A 9,882-nucleotide genomic window follows, 5' to 3' on the forward strand; every position below is an offset into this window, starting at 1 on the left:
CTGTAGCCAGAATTCAGCCTGAATTTCAGGGGTCTGCAATTGCCTAGCGGAGACTAATTGACTTTGTTCTGCACATTGCTACCCACATTGTCTATTGTGACAACACAAACATATCCTGCAAGAGGCTCTTCAAAAATTTTTTTCTTTTTCTCATATTTTTAATTTTTAGTTTTAAAACTTTCTTTTTTCCCATTCTGTAAATTCTTCCTATTTTCTTTCTTCTTTTCCCACTCTATCTCTTGCTCCCCCATGTTATTCTTCATCTACCTTTTTGTTCCTGCCCTAATTTTGATTTCTTCTTTCTTTTTCTTTTCTTCTCTCTTTTTCCTTCACTTGAGTGTCATTAGTGTCAAAGGAGAGTGAGTACAATTTATAGCCTCCCTATTACTGTTAAGTTGTTTCATTCTTGTCTTTGTTCTTTCACTCTGTCTTTCCCTCTTGTTTTCAACAGTTTCCTAGAGTTTGTGTGGTCATCCTGTGTCCTCTTGCTTCACCTGAAACCTTCTCCAATTCTTCTACTTAACTATTTCTCTCCTCCTAACTCCTTCTAAGTCCCTATCCTGAAGAGTAAACTTGCTATATTGAAGAGTTTATTCACTATAAACAGAAGCCATAAAGGCCCAGCATAGGAAAGAAATGGAAACCATGAATGCCTAACAGGAAAGAAATGGAATCCATGAAACAGATTCAAACAGATATCCAAGATATTAAAAACCTATTGAAAGCATTCACAGCAGGGTGAATGAATGTGAAGATAGACTTTCAGATAGAGAAGATAGGATTGCAGTTAGTGACCATGAAAAGAGAGATCTCTTAGAAACAGTAATGGATCATGAGAAATCAATCCAACAACTCCTAGATGATGCAAGGAAGAATAATATAAGACTTATAGGAATCCATGATGTAGCAGAAGAAAATACAAATGACTTAGAAAAGCTGTTCACAGAATTAATGACAGAAAATTTCCCAAACAGAGGGTACTAAATTGACATAAAAATAAGTGAGGCATATAGGACTCCAACTAGCCATGATTAAAAAAAAAATCTACAACTGGAGATACAAAAATCAAGATCCCAGAAACCCAACAGAAGAATAAAATTCTACAAGCAGTTAGAGAAAAGAAACAAATCACATGCAAAAGGAAGACCATCAGAGTCACAGCACTTTTCATCACAAACCCTCCAGTCAAGGAGAGCCTGGAGTGAGGTATTTCAAGTCCTAAGAGAAAACAACCTCCAACCTAGACTGATGAATCCTGCAAAACTCTCTTTTAAAATGGATGACAAATAAGAACATGAGAAACTTCAAGAATACAAAGCCAGCACTACAAAAAATTCTAAACAATATGAGGCCCAACAGAGCAAAGCAGTCAGGCAAGGCAAGAAACTAAAGGGAAAGGGGGAAAAATTAAAGAGATCCAACAGTAGGACAATAGCATGACAATGGTAAGTCAATATATATCAATTATAACCTTCAATGTCAATGGCTTCAATTCACCAATCAAAATAAATAGACTGGCACAATGGATTAAGAAGCAAAATCCAAAAGTATGTTGTATACAAGAAACACACCTAGTTCAAAAAGAAACTCATAGACTGAAAGTGAAAGGATGGAAAACAGTTCTCCATGCAACAGAAGCCTAGGAAAAAGCAGGGGTAACTATCTTATTCACAGACAAAGTAAAATTTCCAATGAAAACTGATTAAGAGAGACAAAGAAGGCCACTACATCCTTGTAAAGGGATCAATCCAAGAGGAAGAGTGACAATCATAAATATTATGCACCAAATATTAATGCCCTCAACTATATAAAACAAATATTAATGGACATGAAAAACCAAATAAGCAAAATACAATTGTAGTGGGGAAACTAAATATCCCAAAATAACAAATAGACTGATCATCTAGACAAAAAATCAACAAAGAAATACTAGAACTGAAACAAGCCTTTGAACAAATGGACTTAACAGATGTCTACAGAGTGTTCCACCCCACAAAATCAGAATATACATTCTTTTCAGCTTTACATGGGTCATGCTCCAAAATACACCACATACTAGCTAATAGAACAGGTTTAAATAGATGCAAAGGAATCTAAGTTATCCCATGTATATCATCAGACCATAGTGTAATTAAGCTGGAGATCAATAGCATAAGAAACAGTTAGAACTTCACAAACACATGGAAATTGAACAACACTCTCCTGAACAATCAATAGATCACAGAGGAAATTAAAGAAGAAATCAATCCATTTTTACAAATAAATGATAATGCCAATACAATGTACAGGAATCCATGGGACACAATGAAAGCAGTCCTATGTGGAAAATTCATAGCAGTGAATGTCCACACTAGGAAAGCAGAGCAAACTCAAATAAACAACCTAATGATGACTCTTAGGTTCCAAGAAAAAGCAGAGCACATGAAACCCAAAGCTTGTATGAGGGAGCAAATTATAAAGATCAAAGCAGAAATCAATGCAATGCAAACTAAGAGAATAATACAAAAAAAATCAATGAATTGAAGAGTTGGTTTTTTAAAGAAAAAATAAAATCAATAAATGCTTAGGCAACGTTGTCAATAAAAGGAAATAAAAGGCTCAGATCCATGCAATTAGGAATGAAAAAAGGGGAACTCACAACAGACTCAGCAGAAATCCAGAGGATCTTCAATACCTACTTCAAGAACCTGTACTCTAATAAAATGAAAAACACAGAAATAATGGACAGATTTCTTGATACTTATAAATTACCAAAGTTGAATAAAGAAGATAAAAAAATTCTAAACACCCCAGTTATAATCAGTGAAATTGAAAACATAATTAAATGTTTACCAGTGAAGAAAAGTCCAGATTCTGATGGATTCACTACTGAATTCTACAAGACATTTAGAGAAGAAATACTGCCACTACTCTTTAAACTTTTCAATGAAATTGAAAGGGAGGCAACTTTTCTAAATTCGTTCCTGGAAGCAAGTGTTACTTTGATTCCCAAATAAGAGAAAGACTCAACCAAAAAAGAACACTATAGGCCAAGCTCATTAATGAGCATAGATGCAAAAATCCTCAAGAAGATGCTGGCAAACAGAAAAAAGAGGGTCAACAAGATCATACACCCTGACCAAGGTGGATTTATTCGAGGGATGCAAGGATGGTTCAACATACATAAATCAATAAATGTAATACACTATATTAACAGAGTCAAGAACAAAAACCATATGATCATCTTGACAGATGTAGAAAAAGCATTCAACAGAATTCAACACTCATTTGTGATAAAAACCCTGTAGAAAAATTGGAATAAATGGTCTTTATCTCATCTTGACAAAGCCTATCTATGAAAAACCAATAGCCAACTTCATATTAAATGGCCAAAAGCTGAAAACTTTCACATTATAATCAGGAATGCGACAAAGATCCCCATTATTACCACTCCTGTTCAATATAGTTCTGGAAACATTAGCCATAGCAATTAGACCTGAGAAAGAAAGCAGTAAAGACAGGAAGGGAAGAAGTTAAACTGTCATTATTTGCTGATGGTATGATACTCTACATCAAAGACCCAAAAAACTCCACCAAAAGAATTCTACACTTCATTGACAGATTCAGTAGAGTAGCTGGATACAAGGTCAACACTCAAAAATCAGTAACTTTGTACACAAATAACAAACTCATTGAGAGCTAAATTAGGGAAACAATTCCTTTCACAATAGCATCCAAAAAAATGAAGTATCTAGGAATCAATCTAATGAAAGAAGCAAAAGATCTCTACACTGAAAACTATAGCACTCTGAAGAAAGCGATCGAAGAGGATATAAGAAAATGGAAAGATATCCCCTGCTCCTGGGTAGGAAGAATCAAAATGGTAAAAATGGCCATACTACCAAAACCGCTATATAGATTCAATGCAATGCCAATTGAAATTCCAACACTATATTTCACAGAACTAGAAAAAAGAATCCAAAAATTCATTTGGAACCAGAAGAGACCTAGAATAGTAAAAGAAATTCTAGGCAAAAGAGACGTGGCAGGAGGTATCACAATCCCCAATTTAAAACTACACTACATAGCCACTGTGATAAAAGCAGCATGGTACTGGCAAAGAAACAGACCCGATGATCAGTGGAACAGATTGGAAGATACAGAAACAACTCCAGATGTATGCAGTTACCACATCTTTTACAAAGGAGCCAACCATCCTCATTGGAGGAAAGATAGGCTCTTTAATAAATTGTGTTGGAAAAGCTGGATTTCAACCTGCCAAAGATTAAAACTAGACCTTTATCTTTCACCATACACTAAATTAAAATACAAATGGATTAAAGATCTAAATATTAAAAAAGAAACTTTATTAAAAAACTTGCTGGAAGATAAGTTAGGCAGAACTCTTGAAGACATTGGCATAGGAAAAGACTTTATGAACAAATTCTCAGCACAACAGAAACTAGCACAAAGAACGAACAACTGGGATTTCATCTTATTAAAAAGCTTCTGCGCTGCAAAATAAACCACCAACAGAGCTAAGAGACAACCTATAATGTGGGAAAAACTTTACCAGTTGTTCCTCAGACAGAGCTATTACCTAGAATATATAAAGAACTCTAAAATATCAGGCCCCCAAAATATAAAGACCCAATTCAGAAATGGGCATCTGAAATAAAGAGACATTTCTCAGACAAAGAAGTAAAAGCAGCAAGTAAATATATGAAAAAAAGTTCCACATCACTGGTCATTCAAGAGATGAGGATGAAAACAACACTGAGATTCCACCTCACCCTACAAAGAATGGCTGCTATCAAGAAGTCAACCAATAACAAATGTTGGCGGGGTTGTGGGGACAAAGAATCCTTCTCCATTGTTGGTGGGAGTGCAGACTGGTGCAACCACTATGGAAATCAATATGGAGATACTTCAAAGAGCTGGGACTAGAGGTTCCATTTGACCCAGCCATATCTCTGCTGGGTATTTTTCCTAAAGAATTAAAAGGATCATACCACAGTGAAATATGCTCACCCATGTTTATAGTGGCACAATTTGTAATAGCCAAAACTTGGAAACAGGCCAATTGTCCATCAGTTGGTGACTGGATAAAGAAGATGTGTTTTTTCTATAAAATGGAGTACTACTCAGCCATAAAGAATGAAAAACTAGAGTCATTCATAGGAAAATGGGTGCATATTGAGGATATACTCTTAAGTGAAATATATAAGGCACGCATGTGGAAATACTGAATAGTTTCTCTGGTGTGAAAAACTAAAAGTGTGTATTAGATTCAAATTGTATAACTGACAATGTGAAATAGGAAAAAAAGGGCTAAAGGTTTAGGTGAAGTGAGAAGGGTGGGGGAAAGGAAATAAGGGCCACAAAAAAATATGAGCAAAGGAAAATATGGAAACAAAATTTTTATAAATAGGGAAGGGTGTCAGGGGTGAAGGGAAGGAAAGGGGTATGGGGAAAAATGAGAACCAAGATCTGTCATGTACAGGTACAAGATACCAATGATAAATATAACTGTACTGTATACTTATAAAGTACCAATAAATTCAATGAAAAAAAAAAAAGGAATTGCTACACTGTAGGGCTCTTGCAAGAAACAATAATCAGTGAACACAGTATCTGGAACATGTACCGGGAAAACTCATAGACTGAAAGCTGCTATAACCAGCAAGCAGAGGAAGATGTTTTGCAGATACAGGGTTGTGGAACTCAGGCTATATATGTTCTGTTTGGAACAACCCTGGGTAAACACTGGAGAAAGGACTCTCCTTCTTAATACTAATACTCATCCACATGCTGTGACAAAGGACTCAGGAAAGAGTCATTACTGAGAACCTCTTCTCTAAAGCATCTCCCCCCCAAAAAAAAATCCAGGTCCCTGGAACATCTTCTCATGTCCCAGGCAGCTGGATGTCAAGCCATGTGTTGAGGGTAATGAGGGAGTAGGACGGGCTTGTTCCAAAGGGGATGCAGCACCTTGCAATCTATGGGAGTCACAGATGGCCTCCAGGGAACCACACTTTCCTGTACCCATGTCCTTGTAGATACCCCTGTCACATCACATTTTGGCCAGGCTGGTGACTGCTTTGACGAGTGTGACCCCAGCAGATATGATATGAGCAGAGCCTCTCAAGTCCTGTCACACTCTCCCCTGGCCACTTTGTGCAAAGTGCAAGCTAGACACCTGAGAGACCACATGAGGGAGACTGAGGTACCCACCCACCCCAGCTACCATTGCCAGATGTGAGTGGGGCCACTGGCTACAAAGCAGCCCCCAGCTGACTTTCCATAGCCACCAATGCACAGTGGTTTCCCCCTATAATTAGAGAAGTATTGTGGTTCCCCTCACCCGCTCCCCAGTGACTTGTGTTAGACAAGTCTTCTTATCACCTAAGGATGGGAATGGGATCATTTTAATCAACAGTGGTTTTGAGGAGTGTGACTTTTCTGAACCCTCTGCCTGCACACATGAGAATAGTCTACACACTGGCCATGTTTTGTCTATGCAGTAGTCTACACTGTTGGGCAGGCTACTCTTCAAGTATGTCATATGATAATCCCACATCACCCTCCATTGCACACAAGAGAAGTCATACCAGCCCAGACATTCCTATGTCTGCCATATGCAGAGTTAGTTGTGTGCATTTGCATATGGTTTCACAGATACAACACCAGGTTTTGCCTGGCTTTGTAACAGTTGTATTGTCAAAGGCGGTCTCTGCACTTGAAATGCAGTTCTCTCTGTCATCCCCAGGACTCTTGGGCAGAGCCATTAAGAATGCAGAGCCAGCCCGACACCCCTCACTGTGAATGGTATTAAATACTCACAGACCCCAGCCCCACCAAGGAGCAGGGATATGTATGCAGGTATGAAATGGGTCTAAATTGCTCTTGATGGCTCAATTCAATAATGTTGGTCTTTTCCTTACAGTGCCATATAACAATAGTCATTTTCAAAATGGGGTACTGCAGTTGTTTTTAAGAAAGAATTGACAATTTTGACCTGCATAGTAGTAATTTACAAAATGTTCTTTCTTTAAGCCATTCAGTGGGAAATGCAGGAAGCCACCAAGTGCTGAACTTGAGGCAAACTGGCTGTAACTAATGATAGTGCTAAGTTCTGGGAGAAAGCGCAGCCTCCACAGTGATGCTCTGGAATCAGAGCAGAGGCCAGGGAGTGGCAGAGACAAGGGTTTCATTACAGACAATTGGAGCTCAGAAGTCCCTGAATAAACCTTATTTTACTTCACTTTGAAGGCACATTTTACATTGTTGGCTCTGCATTTTACAGACTCAAAATGAGATTAGATCCAGAAAAGTAACTGCCTTAGACAAAGGGACAGTGACATCTAGAACCACTTACCAGACATTCTTGTTAAACGCTCTACTCCATTGGAGCCTCAGCAGAGTGCTCTTCATGCAAACTTCTAAGAGCCCAAGCAACTCTGCATGGAGTTGATTACACTTGAAAATGATAGGAGCGAACTATGTGTTCTTTACCCACTCATGCTTGTTTACATGGGCCCCCAAGTTGTCTGTATACGTGCATATTTTGTGTCTATGCATCAAAGCCACTTCTCTATTTGTCTCTGCTCCTGGGTGTGGTGATCATTTCAAAGTTTTCTCCTGTATTTCTGCACCTGAGCACACCAGTCCCAGAAGGCAGGGAGACTAATAGGGCCCCAGATCTGACTGGTGGATGGAAAGGTGGGGGATGAAGTATTACACAGCTCAAAGCAAAAGTGGCTTTTTGTTAAGACATTGCTTTTGCTGTGTTTGGATTTCCTAAAGCCTGAAACAATGGAGAAGTCTTATCAAAGCCTTCTCAGCCTAATAAGAGGAGAGGGGAAATGGTTTTTAATAGTTTAAGAAATGAGACAGGGGACAGAGGTCAGGACAGGGTGATAGAGTTGGTATAAGTCCACACCGTCATCTGCTAGCTCTCAGAGGGATCAGAACAGAAGGGGAAACAGTTGTATCATCTGCCCCTGCAGAGAGGTGCACACTTCTCATTCGCTTTGGAATTCTCAGCCTTTGCAAAACTGTGCCCTGTCAGGTGCTTTGGAAGGAAGCACTGGGGTCCTGAGGGCCTACTTTGGCTTTGAGTGTCAGTGGCAACTCTAAGGAGGCCGGAAGCATTTCTGCTATTTGACAGACTATTTAGGGACCTATTTGTTGCAAACTTAGGAGAGAAGGAGGTCCCAGTACATAATGAGATTAATTTCCTTTTTTCTCTATTATTTTGTGTTCTTATCCAAGATATATTTAAATGGATAGATTTAAAGGCTGATTAATAGAAAAATGAGGAAGCAGGCTGGGTGAGGAAAGGCTTTCTTACTCCTACCAGATGAAGGCCTATGGGAGGGCAGTTGGTTGGGGAACATCAGTCCATGCTTTGGCACTTGTGTCCTTTTATGAAAGGGCCTAGAGGAAGCCAGGGTTGAGGATGGGGAGGCTCAGGAGCCTGTGAGGGCAGGTAGCAGAGTTGTTATATGGGCAGCTGTGCCTGGCCTTCAGTAGGAGCACAGTCAAGAGGATTGGTCTGTTTTCTACTTTAAGTTTACTATGTCAGATGTTTGGCTTTCAGGATGAAAGCAAGGCAGAACACCACAGTCATGGTGATAGTAATGTCCTAATGAAAGAGCTTCATCATTTTATAATCCTGTCAAATCAAATACAAATAAGAATCTGGGCTAAATGTGCCCAAGCATTATTAATTAAAAAGCACTTAAAAACGGGTAGCATCAGAAGCATATTGGTGCTGACACCCCTTGGCATGTCCTCGTGAGGAATCACCTTGCTTCCATCTGTGCCGTCAGCTCTGTGCTGTCACCCTGAGCATCAGCCAGGATGAGCTGAGTTACTGTGGTAACAATAACGGTGAATCTCAGGGGCTTAAAACAATAACATTTATTCTCTCCCACATCACATCCTCCTGCTGGCTGGCGGAGGATGCTGCCGTGTGTAAGCCTTTCTCAGGCAGGGAGGGAGGCTCCTTCCCACTTCTCCCCAGGGAATGGGGCCCTGTCCTGCGTTCTGTATTTCATAACACCCCATGCTTTACGATGCCTTCCTTAAAATTGTCTGTGTCCCTTTCCATTGTCTGTAGTTGGCCAGTGTTATCAGGAAACCTTCAATCAGCTTCCCTGGGGGTCCCTTGACATTTTCTAAACCTTCATCTAGCGTGGTGGAAGGATGGGCCGGACCTGTCAGTATTATCTTAGTGGTATGTGTAGCATACCACTGGGACACATACAGAATGCAAAACATCCCAGTTTCTCTGTTTGGGGGGTACTTAGCAATCTTTTATCAAGTATATAGGGTCATCCAAATATTCATGAAGGGCAGCATACTAAATCTTGATGTAACTAGGATTAAGTAGATGGTACTCATAACAAATTTTGGAAGCAAACATGTCCATGTTATTTCCATACATAAGGCTCCAAAAGTCAGGAGCATGGCCTTCTGAGCAAGAACAATGTTGTTACTTTGTTCTTCTGGCAGGAGATTAAAAAAATAATCTAGAAGTGGTATAGTACTTGATAATAAAGGAGAAGAAGAGATGCTTACTGGAACTAAATACGAAGAGATCGGATGTAAGTTGTACAAAAAAATTACATAAGTACTTATGTACCAAAACAGACCCTGAAATTGTCATTGCAGTCATGGTAATGAGCACATCCATTCCCAGAGTCTTACTTTTGCCCCTCTTTATAACCTTTCTGCTCCTCCCTAATGTACCTCCCCAGGTAGCCATGGATCTGCTTCCTGTCATACAGTTAGTTTTGACTTTCTAGAATTATATGCAAATGAATCACACAGTATGAACAAATGTTGCTATGGATGCAGGCTTTTAATTTCCTTAGGTAAGAACCTAGGAGTGGAATG

This window comes from Fukomys damarensis, unplaced genomic scaffold (assembly GCF_012274545.1).
Source record: "Fukomys damarensis isolate Sample0158 unplaced genomic scaffold, DMR_v1.0_HiC HiC_scaffold_1, whole genome shotgun sequence".
NCBI lineage: Eukaryota > Metazoa > Chordata > Mammalia > Rodentia > Bathyergidae > Fukomys > Fukomys damarensis.